Here is a 16,494-nt window from a genome sequence, read left to right as displayed (position 1 = left end):
GCAGATTATAGTGGTGATATTTCAGAAGCACAAAAATACTAAGGCAGATCTTATAAATGACTTGTTTAAAATAATTTTATACCTAACAGAAAGTTAATAGTGCATTAAAAGTGTCCAGGGTGGTTATGGAAGATAATTTCCTGTGAATTTTAGTTATTACCTTTTAAAATGATAGATTATGTGGCACATCCTCCATTTAGGTTGCAACTTATGTTCTAGTTTAGAGCAAAAATTACTACTTTCACCTAGTAAGTGTGTGTGTGTGTGTGTGTGTGTGTGTGTAAATAAAATGATATATCTCATGAATGTCATCATTCTGTCAATGCAAACTAGATTAGTGTATTATTTAACTCAGGCAAGCCATCAGCATCATCAATGTTTATTTAGCAATGGAATCCTTTATGTAGGAGGCATTGTTCTCTAGAAAATAAGTTGATAACCACAAATGCACAAACTGGAATATGGTGGGGGAAAAAAACCAGACCATATAGATTTTTTTTTTCCTAATTAAACCTAGAAGCTTTTTAACATGACTACCTCTTTCAGTTGATGAAAGTAATCCATGTAGATTTTCCTGGTTCAGGCTCCATTGAGGTCTACAGACAAATTTGGAAGCAGGAGCACATCTAAGCCTATTTCCATTTTCATGCTTGGTTTTTGTTTGTTTTTTGAGAGAGCGAGAGAGAAGGAGGGAGAATCCCAAGCTGGCTCCATGCTCAGCACAGAGCCCAATGCATGGCTTAGTCCCACAGCCCAGGGATCATGAGCTGAGCTGAAATCAAGAATGGGATGCTTGACTGACTGAGCCATCCAGGAGCCCATCCTGCTTACTCTTAAACATGTGCAGTTCTCAAAGCACAGGGGAAACCACTAGACTGACCACACCATGAAACAAGTCTGAATTCTGGCTGAGTCACTTAATAAGCCTGTGAACTCTTTAAGTGGGCAAACTGTTAAACATTATGAACTCAATCTTCCCCTCTGCAAAATGAAGATAATCTTTGTTCTACCGACTCTGGAGAGTTGAGATAATCCAATGAGAGAATGGATATAAAAATGTTTTGAAAGTAGATAGTGTTTTAAAATTTTAATTTAATCACTGTTACTTCAGGATAAGGGTAAACTTTCCTTCCTCTATGTGAATTTCCAGAAATCGATATAAAAAATTGAACATTTTAGCAACACTTAGCAATGTTTAAATGTTACAAAACACATCCAAACCAACATATTTCTTCTTAAACAGTTCTTAAAGTAATACATACACATTCCAATGAGGTTGGAAATAACAAATGAGATCAAGAGGAAATAAGGTCACCCTGGCTCTCTACTTCTTGAGTTAATCATTGATAATTGATTTTTAAATTTTCTTTGGGTCTTTTTCCTCTGTGTATGTGACATTCAAAACCAACATTCTTTATTTATTATTTAACATTCTTCTCATGTAATATATTCTCAAAAAGGAAATTTTAATTTATTAGTTTCTGTATTGTTTCCTACTTTAAGCATCGTAAAGTACTTAACAGTGAAGGTGATATGTGAGCTATTATATGAATGAGTGAAATAAAGTTCAGCAATAGATAAATTAAATAAATATATTAGCAATTAGTGTTTTTGGGGCACCTAGTAGGCTCAGTTGGTTAAGCAACTGACTTCCGCTCAGGTCATGATCTCGCAGTTTGCGGTTCAAGCCCCCATCAGGCTCTGTGGGGCAGCTCAGAGGCTGGAGCCTCCTGCAGATTCTGTGTCTCTCTCTCTCACTCTGCGCCTCCACTGCTCATGGTCTGTCTCTCTGTCTCTCAAAAATAAATATACATTAAAAAAAAGAAATTAGTGTTTTAAAGGATATCCTCATTTTTGTGTGTTTGAGTACTTCAAATATTTCATAGCTTGTCTCATGTTTATATTTAATTAGGCCATATAAATTTTTATTATTTTTAAACAAAAAATGTTAAATAAAGGCTGCTCCACTTATAAGCTGACACAAAAGCCCTAGAAAGCTTCCTTGAACTTAAGTAACACAGTAGATACAAAAGCACTATAAAAATACAGATTACACTTGTTTAAATAAAAATATGAATAAATAAACTATAGAATTGTTGCTTACTCAGTATTCTGTTAGTAATTGGTAATAGGTATATGGAAAATGATTAAACATTAATAGTCACCTGACATTTATTAAGATCACATTTGTGTGGTATAATGAATTTACAGAATGGAATATTATATTTTATTGTCAAAGGTTACCTGCCAACTGAGAAGCCATTTCAGAGGCTCTGCTCTAAAATATATCATTTTACTTATATCCATGACACATCCCAGGATGTGATTAATAGGCCAGAAACATTAAGCCAGGGATATTTTTGTCTTGGTAATGCATTTATTTGAGAAGGCAGTTATTAGAAACCACAATAACACCAATAACCTTCAGATTAAAATGGACCCTAAAGTTACAGAAATTTTTACAGAAGTTAGCATATTTACATACTGAATTAAAATTCCTAAACTAGTATTATAATTGATGTAGTTTATATGAAATACTTCACAAATAACACTTCAATAAGTTAATAAAATTAATGGTAAAGAAAGTATCATAAATATTTGTGTCCTAGAAAGGATTTCAAGGGAATTTCTGATAGTAAAGTTAATACATGATTGGTCATTTTACTTTTATTTATAAAACCCCCAAACATACAAGATTATATGTCTTTAACATTAAGAGAAATGTATTACAGAACTAATTTTTGAAACATTGCTTTTATTTTGCTTATATATTCTAATTGAGAGATTTGGTCTTTTAAGTATTTTTAAGTTACACAGCTATCAGACATAAAGCAGGAGGGAACCCAATAGCTTATGGTGTTTGTTAATATAAGCCTCGGTATAAAAGTGTTATAAAACAGTTAAAACGAAGCGGACCCAAAAATAGACATCATTAATCAACAATGGCTATTTTAAAAATCTAGTTAATATTATACTACGTGTGTTGGATTGATGAGGAAAACTGAAATAATTGCCCCACCAAATCTGGTTCTCTTACTTGAAAAAAGTGATAGTATATTGGGCCCATGTCCTAATTTGGGGCTATCACTGCCACTCTCATGTTTCTTATTTGCATTTTATTAGGTGTAAGTGTAGAAAACGAACTAAAATGTGTCATAGTGCAGAATTTCCTTCCTCTCTTTCCCTACTCATTTTCCAACAGAAAAAGCAAAGAATACCTGATGATTTTCAATGGGACAAGTCTCTATTCTGAAACACTGGTAAAATGAGAACACACTAAATTAGGATTTTGTGGGACACTGGAAAATTATAATATGAAATACTGATAAGGAAGAATATGTTTTACACACTCTAAAACATATTTTTAAAGCAGAAAAGATGATGAACATAATACATAAAAACTAATCAAATGGAACAGGAGTATGTTCCAAGCTGACAGTCAACTCTACTACTATTCTCACATAATTGGATAGTAGTTAGTTATAACTTAGTAAGATTAAGTTTAAATACATTTTGAAGAAATAAACACATATACACATGCACATGTGTATATCAATCTGAGTTGCATAAATATATAGTCATATATTAATCACTTTAAAATTTTTAAAATATTCTTTTAACTTTTGAAAAATTAATATTCAGTGAAAAAATAAGGTTTCTTCCCCAAAACTTGATTCTGGAAACAAAGGATGTTCAAATGCTTGTCTAAGAACTTCTCTTTTTATTTTAAATGAAATGGAACTATAAAGTAATCAAAGATGTGAAATAGAAGGAAAATGTTCATAAAAATATACACATATACCTGCATATATATGCATATATATTCACACATCATTGATTAAATATAATATGTAACATATAAATATATAAAATTTATTTATAATATATGTGTATATATGTATGTACCTATATGTTTAAAGCAGGTACTTTCATTATGTATAACATCTCATCTTAGAATCCGACTATGCCAACAATCTATGCCTCAAGCCTTTGGTGGATAGCTAATGAATTCAGTATCTGAACATGCATTAACAGTATGTGTTTGGAAATTTAGGACAGACTTCCTCATAATTGAAAGAATAAAGTTATTCTCTTCCCAGGTACACATGAGTAGACTCTACCAACCAAAACAAACTATTGCAAAGTTGGCTAGTGATCACCACTCAGTTCTCACCTGTGAACAAGTGTGGCTTACATATTAAACACAATCTCCAGACAGTTTTTATACTGGTTTCTTTAAACCAAAATAACTCATATTAATAATAAAAAGCCATAGAAGAAAAAAAAAAGTTAAATTATGTGTTTTTTAAGCCCCAGAATTTAGCATACTAGCGTATGTATGTGTACTAACAATGCAATTTTCATAGGCTGTGTTTCTACTAAAGTTTTCACACTAATTGAGGCTTCTTTTTTTAATTTCACAGTTTAAGGGTGTTGCTATTGATCATATTTAATCAGTAGTACCTAGGACTGAATAAGACCTTGAATATTAAAATCCTTGTATGTTCCCTCTAAATTCATTGAGCTTCAATAAAATAGAAAGATATCATATCCCAAAAAGAGTCGTTGGTATATGATGTACAGTGGAGCTGGAAGTTAATTTTCCTTTTTGGAAAATTTAATGATATTAACCATAAGAAATTTCTTCAATAGTTGCACATAAAAATATATATACATTTGGGTATAAGGCAGATAATTAGCAGACTCTTCAAAGAAATTTGTAAGTGGAAGTGAACGTTAACAACTCTCTACAAATTAAAGTTGTTCTCTCCCAGGAACTTCCATTCTGTATTATAAAAAAAAAAAAAAAAAGAAAGAAAGAAAAGAAAAGAAAAAAATAACTGTTGCTTTTAAGTAAGGGAGATTCCCCTTTTTATCTGACACTTGCTTCTAACATCAACACCCTTCTTCAACAATCTTCATATCCTTTCTGATAATGAGTTAGTGACAAGAGTGATTATACATATGGTAAAATTTAGAAAGAAAATAAGATGCAGAATTAATAGCCAGCTGACTTTTCCCAGATCATCCAATCAATGACTTGCAGAGTTAAAAATAGAAGCTAAGTCTAATTCCCACAGCTATTGCCAGACCAGAGCCTGACAACTTTGCTTTGTGTTGGCTTCAACCTCTCCCACCAGTGGCATTACCTGCACAGAGACATCTTCTTGTGATGTTCAAGGTCATTTTAACTAACATATATTAGTATTTAACTAACATGTATTCTGGTGAAATACTGACTTTACAAAGCCCCGGTGAAGATGTTACAAGATGACAAACCTGCGTACGGGTGGAAAACACTCATAAACATTTGGGAAAAGTTGTGGTAATGAGGTCTTGTAAGCTGCCCTTGAGAATTAAAATGACAGAAATTGAAAACATTTATTAACCCTTATGTGTTTCAAACAGTGCACTAAATTCTCTTTCATGGTTATCTTCTTTAATCTTCACAACACCCCTGTGCTTTTCCTATTTTAAATACCAAGATACCACTCATGGAGGTATATATAGCTAGTAAACCATAAAGGGGGAAGTCAAACTCATTGTAATGCAAAACTCAAATTCACTTCTTAAAATACATGATTTGAACATAAGTGGTAGCCAAAACTCCCAAAATAAACACACAGATAAGGGAAGGGGGAGGTCTAGTGATCAGTATACTTTGAAGATGATGTTTGATTCTGAAAGTGATCAAAAGCTGCCTGAGAGCTCTGAGCAAAATTATCAAATTGAACAAAAAACATTAATTGTATAGTTAAACATTTTGAGATCAACCCAATTGCTCTGCTTTCATAACACTGTTACGTTATTTCATGTTACCATGTAATTTCATTTTCCTTTTTATAAGGGGTAATTCAAACATTTAAGTTTTTTGCCTGAACAAGTTAGTGACTTTTTTAAAAAATGATAACCAAATCGCCAACCTTCCTCGCTTAGTCAATGGACTGTTTAGTGTCAGGCCATTTTAGTGTCAGATTTAATTTTTCTGGTGAAATACTGACTTTACAAAGCCCCAGTGAAGATGTTACAGGATTATTACCTCAAACCTGCATACAGGTGGAAAACACTTTGAATCAACCAAAATTTTGCTTTCTCTATCACTGTGTTCTTTACAATAAATGAAACTGAAAAAGGCATGGACATAGGAGAACTATTGACTACTATTTTATTATTAAAATCTGTGTCTTGCATTTTTTTATTTTTTAAAGTCCAAATCCATTGTAGTTAAAGGAAGAAGGGTAATGTCATGTCTTCCTGTCCTGGCTAAAAGGACTGTGTTTGGCTGAATGTTTTAAAGTGCTTACTAGATGTATCTGAAACTTTAATATGCATTACCTCTAATTTGTACTCTATAAAACCTCAGAGGGAAGGGAGTATGGTTCAGCAAGAAAAAGAGGATGATAATCTTATTCATAATTCATCACCACTACACCTACAAAAATAATCACAATGAACATGTGTAGAATGTCAATTATTTTGTGTTGGGGAGCAGGTTTCAAAACTAAATGGTATTGATTTATTTTGTTGTTCAACAAATATTTTATAAATGCTTTTAATGTAAACATGGAACTAATCATTAGAGATGCAGAAATTTTTATGGTCCTGATATTTTATGGTTTGAAATAACTGTACATTTCTTGAGTGCTTACAATAGTAAATGATACTAATAACCACCCTAGAAATGTAGACACTTATAAAATATACCAAACGCTATTGTCTCATGCTTTGCTTTGCAATCCTAATATGGAGATGATTTAAGAAATGAAATTTAGACTTTTCTTCTATAGGATCACAAGCCATATGTTGATTAACTTTTATCAATGGACATTTTCAGGTTATTTGAGACTCTTGGCTACTAATCATTAGATAATCCTAGTAAAACAGGTGTGTTACAATAGTTAAGAATGTCAGCCTTGTTGTATTTCAGCTTGATCCACTGCAGGAAAGCACAGATTACTTGAAGGCAGTTTCCCCTGAACTCACTTCCTCGAGATGAGAATTAATTTGGATGAACAATGATTTGTCACAATTTATTTTGGAAGGTAGTGGTCAAAAAAATGCTAATGCAGTCTGTTCAGAATGAATCCTTCTAAAAGTACACTGTTCTCCAGTGAGCTTATCTTATAAATAAGCCCCATACATGTAATTATACTTTTCTAAAATTTTCATATATTGCTGTATATACCAAATTTTAAAATCTTTAAAACCTTTTTTAAATCTTTACAATATTTAAAATTTGATGGCCTTTAAATCTGTATTTAGACTTGATGAGTTTGACAGATTATTCTCAGTGATTCCATTGGGGTACCCACCAATTCAGATTCAACATTATTTTTGCAAGTCCTAGCAGGATTAAGTTTTATGAATGGATAGAGGGAATTAACACCCTGGTTGTTTTTCACTACATTTCAATTATCAGAGAACCTGAGTGTGAAAAATCATGGAGAGGAGTGTAAGAAATGGCATTAAAGATAGTACTGACTTCTCTGTTTATGGAGTCAAACTCTGCAGTATAGAAGAGAAGAAATACAGTGGGTCGTACTGCTGCAACGACTGCAATGACCAACAAAGCCAACGCTTGTACCCGCAGTCCCATAAACATGGCAGTGCAATGAGGAAGATGTGAGGTTCTTGTTGCTTATTTAGGCAAGGTCAGAATGCTTATTTGTTTTATGCCTGCTTTTTAAAGAAGGTTTGATCAGGGAGCAATAAAATAAAATGACAAAAGTAAATAACAGAGAAATGTTTATTAATAGGTTCTCCATCCCAGTCAACCAAAGAAAAAGCATACCTTAAAACCCTGTTGTGAACTCCAGGGTGTGTCCATCTGTGTTCTTGTAACTCTTCAGTTTTAAGCAGCTTTTAAAAAAATGTTATAAACATGTTGCTTCATCCTTGACATTTTAGCATGTTAATGTCTAATTAGGGTAAAACATGATGCAATCCCTAGCAAGCTCTTTGTTTCTCCCCTCTTGGACAGTACAAATCAAGACAGTTTTCTGAGAAGGTAGTTAAAAGTCTTGCTGATTCTGTTTTACTTCATATATACCAATATTCTGTAGTTTAGCTTAAATATGACACTTTCATTGGGATAAATTAAAAAGAATACACTACGGGGCACCTATGTGGCTCAGCTGGTTAAGCATCCAACTTCAGCTCAGGTTACGATCTCAGATGGGTTTGAGCCATGCATCAGGCTCTGTGCTGACAGCTCAGACAGAGCTGTGGTCAGATTCTGAGTCTTCCTCTCTCTCTGCCCCTCCCCTGCTCGGTCTCTGACTCTCTCAAAAAGAAATAAACAATAAGAAAAAAAAATTTAAGAATATACTAAAGAGAAACTACAGCAAAATAAAATATTTACTATAATGCAGGTACATAAATTTGAGCTAAAAGTAAACCAAATTTTAGATAAGGCTGGGTTCAAATGACCCATTGCTGGAGCTATTTTTTAAAAAAAAGCTAGCTATAGATGTTACTAGTTTTTTACACTGTTGTTATAAGACTTGAGTGACATCTGTGATGTACTCTGTAATATCTTTGAAATGGTAAAATGTGTGTTTGAGAGACCTGAAATCTGTCAATACTCATGGGTAGTATTTTCCCTCCACGAACTAGAAATGAAAAAAGTAAAATTATTTCCTTGCTCAAATCATGGTAAATAGATTCCTTTATACTAGTTGTATTCATTTTTAACATAGTTAGAAATGGCTACTGAAAATAGAAATATACTATTTTTTGAAGGAGTTTATGAATTTTTATAGTCAATGTACTTTTTCAAATTATAAATATGCATGTGTTACCTCTGACCCAATAATACCACTCCAAGAATTTGTCTATCAATACGAGAAGCACTAATCCTAGGTCTTGGCACCATCAACAACAATAACAAAACAAACCCACAAACAAAAGTAAAAGTACCAGCATATAAAGGCATATACCTTTGTGCCCATTACCACATACCTTAAAATCACAAAACAATTTGGAACTTTATAAATATTTACCAGTGGGTTTTCAATGAATAAAATTATGGCACATTCTTAGTACATCTTACAAGGAATCTACTAAAGGTGATATGGTAGTGTCTATGCTAGATATCATTAACATAATAGAAATATAATATAAACATGATAATATAATAACATAAATATAACTATATTTTGTATTATTATAATTATATTAATATGATTATATAATATTATTCAGCCTTAAAAAGTAATGAAATTTTGATACATGCTGCAACATGGATAAACTTGTTTGAAAACATTATGCTAATTGAAAGACACCAGACATGAAAGAACAAATATTGTATGATTCCACTTGTATGATGTGGCTAAAACAGGCAAATCCATACATATATAGAATAGAGTTTACCAGATGCTGAGAGGAGGGGGAGAATGAGGGGTAACTCTTTAACAGGTACAAAGTTTCTGTTTGGGATGGTAAGAAAGTTCTGAAAATGGATAGTGGTGATGGCTGGTCAACATTGTGAATGTACATAATGCTAGTGAATGGTACACTTAAAAATGGTTAAAATAGTAAATTTTATTTCTATTTTACCACAATAAAAATAATACAAATCCATTATACTTTAAAGTATAAATTTACCTTGTATTATGCATATTATAAAGTTCCCATAAAATTGCCCTTATTTTAGGAGCTTATACAGTTATTATCATATTTTGGGAAGTGTAAAGAAAGCAGCAGCCTAAGTTGACTTCTCTCTATCTGTTTTTTCTAGATTAATGTTGTCACACTTTTCTTTGAATAGCATCAGCAAGAACCATGCTAGCTTGTACTGGTCTCTCCAAGTATCAGTTAAGAATTTTTAATGTACTTTTATCCTGGCAATTGTTTTAGAACCTAGGAGGGATGAATTTGTCTTTCCCTAAGTTGGCAAAAACAAATACATTGCTGCAGACAGAATTACCAGAAAGAAATAGTAACTTTGAGGCAGACATGCATCCATCCAAAGAACACTGAAAATGTTTCAAAGTAGATTACACCACTCAATTTCTGGCAATGTTCTTCTACATATTTGGCACTACAGTACTCTAAGTCTAGAACTGTTTCTTTTTTTGTAAAAAAAAAAAAAAAAAAAAAAAAGGTTTGATTGGAAAACCCTAAATAAATCATTTGGAATGTGTTACATTCAGAACTCCTTCTGGGATTCCTTTTCCATGAATCAGGGTTCTTTGAATACTCTTCTCACTGGCACCTGCTTCCGAATCATCTTTAGCTGCCTTTGTGCCAGTGATAGTGAAGAGCTCTCATTTTAGGTTTAAAAGCAGGGAGAACAATAGAAGGAGAACCTCCTTTCAAGTACCAAAAACGTCTGGGCTAATAAAGGACTATATATTGTCAAAGTGAGCCCGGAGATGTTCTTAAACCATTTGCTAAAGAGTGCTTTAGTGGGTCCTTAGACACCTGCAATTGTATGCAAAATTCTGTGTGTGTGTGTGTGTGTGTGTGTGTACTTGTGGAGTGGAGGCACAGCCTTTACTGAATTATCAAAGGGGATGTTAAGACCCAAAAGTTTAAGAAACACTGGAAAGATTAATTACAAAACAATTTTAAAGTGCTCTGATGGCTCCAACCTTACATTTTTATAATGCTTTCCTTCACTCTTAATACTTCAAACAAACGGCAGCATGATAACTTGGAAAGAATGTATGTTAAACATTTAGGTGATATTTTTGAGTCTCAGTTTCCTCAATGTAAAGTGAACAGATATAGAAGGTTGAAATTTGATACCACAAATGAAAGTACCTGCAGAGTGTCTTGCAACTGAACAAGTACTTATATATGTAAGGAACCTTGTTCTGCTTATTCTTTTTCAAAAAATGCAGAAAAATTTCATCATACATGATGAAAACAGATAACAATTTCTCCTTTAAAGTTTTTATTAAGCTTAGCATACTATTAGTCTGTATAAGCTAATGTACATTTAATGGCATGCAAGCTCACAATAACTTTTGTTGAACATAATTATTTGAATTTGCTTTCACTATATTTATTATTATATAAATGTTTTTATAAACTAAACAATACTTACACACATATTAGGAGCCGAACTTAGCTAATGGAGAAGAGTAGGTAGAGATATATTCCTGGGAAATAATAACTAATTTCTTAACTAAAATCAAATTATTTAATATCTATGCATAGACAAAAAGTTCCTGACTTAGGATGTCAATATATGATTTTTCAACTTTATGATGGTTCAAAAGAGATGCATGTTCAGTAGAAACTACAATTCAATTTTTGTATTTGGAATTTTTCCCAGGCTAGCAAGCAGTACCATACTCTCTTGTGATGCTGGGCAGTGTCAGCAAGCCACAGCTCCATTAGCCATGCGATCATGAGGGTAAACAACTGATATACTTAGAACCATTCTGTACCCACACAACAATTCTGTTTTTAACCCTCAGTAGAGTATCAATAAATTATGTGATATATTCAATACTTACTTTGTGTTAGATGATTTTGCCCAATTGCAGGCCAATGTAATTGTTCTAAGCTCATTTAAGGTAGGCTAGGCTAAGATATGGTGGTCGGTAGGTTAGGTGTATTAAGTGCATTTGATTTATGATATTTTCAACTTACAATGGGTCTACTGGGAGGTAAGCCCATCATAAGTCGAAAAATATCTGTATGTAGTTAGGCAGTGTACTATGAGTTGCAGGTAATAAAAAGTTGTCCATCACAAATCATGTTCCCCAAGACTACTTTAGAAGAACAAGGTATCATCACACTAAAGAACACAACAAAATAGAAAGTGCAATAGGACTTTAGACAATGGAGAAAATTTATCTGATGCAAAGACAGTGGGTATGGGGAGAGCCTCATGGAAGAGACAGTGTCTGAGTGAGTAAGGTTTTGATATGTACGGAATGAGTGAAAGGAACAAATTAAGACATATAGGCATGACATCATGGGGCACAAACTGGAAATAAAGACTGGTTTAGGCTGATCACAGGGTAGCTTAAGGGGATTACTGAGAAACTAGATAAAGAGATATCTCACTGCCTGATGCATATTAACTATTAATAATACTTTTGAACACAAGTATTGGGGTGTCTGGGTGGCTCAGTCAGTTAAGCATCTGACCTCGGCTCAGGTCATGAGCTCATGGTTCATAAATTTGAGTTCTATATCCACCTCTCTGCTGTCAACATTGAGTCTGTTCCAGATCCTCTATCTCCCTCTCTCCCTGACCCTCCCCAGACCCTCATGCGCTCTCAATCTCTTTCTCTATCTCTCAGAAATAAATAATTTAAAAAATTTTCTTAATGTTTTTATTTATTTCTGAGAGAGACACACACAGTGTGAGTAGGGGAGGGTCAGAGAGAGAGGGAGACACAGAATCTGAAGCAGGCTCCAGGCTCTGAGCTGGCTGTCAGCACAGAGCCCGACGTGGGGCTCAAACCCATGAAATATGAGATCATGACCTGAGCCGAAGTTGGACGCTTAACCAACTGAACCACCCAGGTGCCCCCAAAATAAATGAATTATTAAAAAAATAAACACAGGTGTTTAAAAAGAACATGGATGAGAACTTAAAAATAAAGACATAATGAAGAAGGTTCAATGCTACATAAATCTGGCTGTTAGGAGGCCATTGACAACTTTCAAAATAGCACTTTTTCTACTATTTTTACTGTAGATACTGGTTAAATAGAAATACCCTTCTTTAGCTTTATTATTCCTACTTTTTTTTCTTTTCCATGTTTCAAAATCTCAAAATAAGTCTATTTCAATTGTAGCTAATGAAAATAAGGTAGAATCAGAAAACGATTTTTGTTATGAGAAGTCAGCTTTGACTCTTAAATTTGTACTGATAACACTGGCCACCCACTAAACTAAATGTTTTTTTTACATTGTTAGAAAGCAATAGATTGACTTCATGCTATCTTGTCAAATCTGTAGCAATGCCTGCACTTCATTTGGCATCTAATAGTGCACATCCTCCTGTTGTTCATTCCTCCTCCATCTCTTGAACACCAGGCAATTAATTTTTCCTCTCCTTTGGAAACGTTTAAAGGAAAGGAAATAAATTCATAAATCAGTTCCAGCCATGAAGTCATACATGCATTTTTTTGTTGGACTCTGTATTTGGACATTTTTCTCAGAAAAAAAAAGAATTATTTCAAAATAACGAAGTCCGAATTCAGAAATCCCTTAAATTTATTTATCTTCCTCAGTTGCACTGAAATGAAAATCTAAATTTTCTGACTTATTTTCTCTCTTCCCAGAAAGGCTTCTCAAATGCAGGTCCATAACTTAGTGAATTCATCTCACCTATGAAGCCACTGGCAGGTATGATGCCAGCTTAGGCAATACCAGTCTGTCCCATTTCTTGCCAAAGAATTCTGTTTCTTCAGAAACCCAACTAATAGTCACTTTCAGTTTCTAACTGTTATTAGGATATTCTTATGCACTAGTAGTCAACATAAAGAAACCTCAAAATTACAGAAATTTTTATTGTACTTAAGATCAATTGTACTAATCTGTATTTCATAATTTCTTTAAAATGAATTATTATATTAACATTTATATCACTTATTATTCAGAATAATTATGTATATAGTTAAATATTTGAAGATTAGTAAAGAAAGGTAGTAGAATAAAGGGTTTTGTTGTTCTTGCTCTTTGTTCCCTCTTCTATTTGGTGTGCCTGTGTTCAAAATACCAGAATCTTTAAATTTTAATATTTCAAATCTAAATTGCACTCAACACATAATAATAATAACAACAACAAGCTAAAAAAAATTGATGCTGGGGTTTTCATGATCCAGAGGAAGAGTTCCCCGAGTGGGCCACTTGGACTGGGTATTTGCCTACCTACTCCACTCCCTCTGCCTCATATACTAAAGGTAGAGACAAAGAAGCCAACTCAAATCCTTCTATAGTGTATTTTATAAAAATAAATTGTATTCAGAAAAGCGATAATGATATCTAATAGAATGAACATGATTTTTCAGAACCAATATCTTTGTCTAAAAGCAATATATAAAAAGGAAGGTGGGCAGAGATAAATTTTTAGCTATAAACCTTACCTATCTTTTTCATTGATCTCCTATTTTAATTTGCTAAAATAAAATCACATGGCTATTGAGTCAGATTATCTAATTTAAAGATAACAGATCGCCTGTTAAATAGAGTATTGGCACACAGATGCCCCAGTCTGGCTTATTGCAACTATTCTCTGTTGGTGAAATGACACATTTGCAATCCCCATCACAGCCATCTTAACCATTTCAATTATATTATTCAAATGTACATCCCCAGGTGGCAACAGGAATAAGGCATTTGAGCTCAGCAGCAAGAGGTTTGTGGGGGAAACCCTAGAACAAGTGGTCAGAATCTCTAAATGGTGAAACTGACTTGAAGATGCTCAAATAACCTGAGGTTTAGATTGGCCAGCTTCATTGGCTTTCTAACTGCCTCTCTGGAACTCTTTTGAGGTTATTGGGGAATCTTAGCACAAACACACTGCTTGCTTTTTGGGGAGGACCCGCCCCAAACCCTACCCAGATAGGTGTCTCACAACCCAGCCGGACTAAAAAAGCTTCAAGAAAAACTGGATAGACACATTCACATTTGTACTTTCACCTATGCACAGGTAGTAAACATGTAAGTATGGTTCTCTTTCTCACATCCCAACAGATTCTGCTGTCCTTAAAATCCTCATGCAGCCGCAGTGACTACACTGAAGGGAGTTATCAGGATCCATGTTGGTACTGGGCTAAAAGCAGAATTTTTCATGCCTTGTATTTGGGGGAAGGACACAAGTAACAGTATACAGAGAGAATACTAAAAGTGGTGTAGGGCAATGCCCTTTGTAGGTCCTTGACAAAATCAGTCATGGAGTAGGGGCTGTGGATAGGAACTAACAAGAACTGACCTGTGAATGGACCCGGAATCCCGGGGAAAGGGGTGGGGGCTGGAAATCAATGAAGTAATTGAGAGAGAGGATGATAAATGAAGGGAAAAGCAGAGACAAGTGCTGCTCAACCCAAGCTGAACTCCGGGAGAAAAGAGAAGTTTCTCTTCTAATCTGAGACTCTGAACTAAAGGTTCAGTATTGAAGTAGGTGTTTGACATTGAAATGGGCACAGACCCATCCTGACAACAAGGGAGAGGGGACAGAGCAAGGCAGGAGAGGAAAGATTTCTGATTACTTCATCAAGCTGCCTCGAAGGACCTGCTGCTCCAAAACCAGAAAATAACCAAGTGAAGGCTGAAGTAGAAAGATAAAAGTACATCTCCAATTATTTCACATTTTGAATCCTCTTCAATACGTAAGAGAGTCTGGCATTGAAACGGTCTATTATCTTGAAGAGTATCTGACCGTCTTCTTTGTTTGCCCAGTAACACCGTTCCTCCAATCTCGGGCACTTGGCTGATTAACATTTCAATTCCAGTCGTTGCTCCCTTTTCCCTTTGCAGAATGCAGCAGAGATATTCCCCTTCTTCCCCGTGTATCGCAAACCCCATTACTACTCGACCGGAAAGAACCGAGCGACCTGGTGGAGGCTAATAATAGCCTGGCTGCTTACCTTCTCGGGATGGAGTCAGCACACGTCCCAGTGCCCGCTGCCCCGGGGCCGCAGTGCCGCGGAGCCCGGCCGAGTGCCTGGTCAGCTCCGCCGGCCCCCACCCCACCTGCCGGCTGCAGCAGCTGCTCCCGCCGCCGCGCTCCGGCAGCATGAAGTCATCCCCCGCCCCGGGCCGGATCACCACATTCCGTACCAGTCGCGGGGGGAGAGGGACCTCTCCCGGCCGCGGGGAAGGGCGCCTGGAAACCGCTCCCGACGACCTCTGCCCCTCTGGATTTCAGGTTTCTTTTCTATTAATGCTTTTACGGAGGAAACGTTGCTGGATTGTGGACCGAGAGAGAAGAGCCAGAGGGACTTTCTCTGCATAGCGCCTTTCCTGCGAGAGCTCCCCTGTCACGCCCGCTGCATGGACAGCTCCATTTGACTGTGTGGGTTTCCCACCCTCTTCATTTTCCTTATCGGTATTGTTCATTTCGCTGAATTTGAGACTGGGAAAGTCATTTAAGATAAACATTCGAAGGCTCCGGAAATGTTTTAAATTGGCAATTAATCTTTCTAAGCCCCTCTAGCACGCCTCGCTTTTCTCCAACGCACACGCACAAATGCGCACATGGACACACACAGCCAAACCACTCACAATCATGAAAGCTGGGTCCTCTCACCCTGTCGCCTACGTAATAGAATGGGAAACTCCCAAAGGAGTGGAGAAGTAGGACCGACCAAAGAAAGCACTCGAGGAAACAGAGGGGTTGCCCCAGGATTTTGTTGCTGTTTAGTGGTGCACTTAGTGTACAGATGTTGCCTCTAACACCCTCCCCCCCGCAATTGGGCTGGCTGCTCTGGTGACAGCTATAATATTTGGAAGCCAAGAAGCAGAATCTACATTAACAGATGGCTGTATCTTCTTTTTGCTTCCGAAGGATTTATCAGAATT

At 35.3% G+C, this 16,494-nt stretch overlaps 1 protein-coding gene across 1 annotated transcript in view; it reads right to left on the bottom strand.

The window, feature by feature from the left end:
• The window catches only part of PKIA (cAMP-dependent protein kinase inhibitor alpha), a 96,462-nt gene extending 80,785 nt beyond the window's left edge, over positions 1–15,677 (bottom strand). Inside the window, exon 1 of the mRNA XM_039221185.1 lies at positions 15,561–15,677. The gene's annotated coding sequence lies outside the window, so the exon portion shown is untranslated. The remainder of the gene's footprint in view (positions 1–15,560) is intronic.
• Between the last annotated feature and the right edge of the window lie 817 nt (positions 15,678–16,494).

This window comes from Hyaena hyaena, unplaced genomic scaffold (genome assembly GCF_003009895.1).
Source record: "Hyaena hyaena isolate Hyena2069 unplaced genomic scaffold, ASM300989v1 scaffold_956, whole genome shotgun sequence".
NCBI classification, from domain to species: Eukaryota; Metazoa; Chordata; class Mammalia; order Carnivora; family Hyaenidae; genus Hyaena; species Hyaena hyaena.
This window is presented reverse-complemented; position numbering and strand designations above follow the sequence as displayed.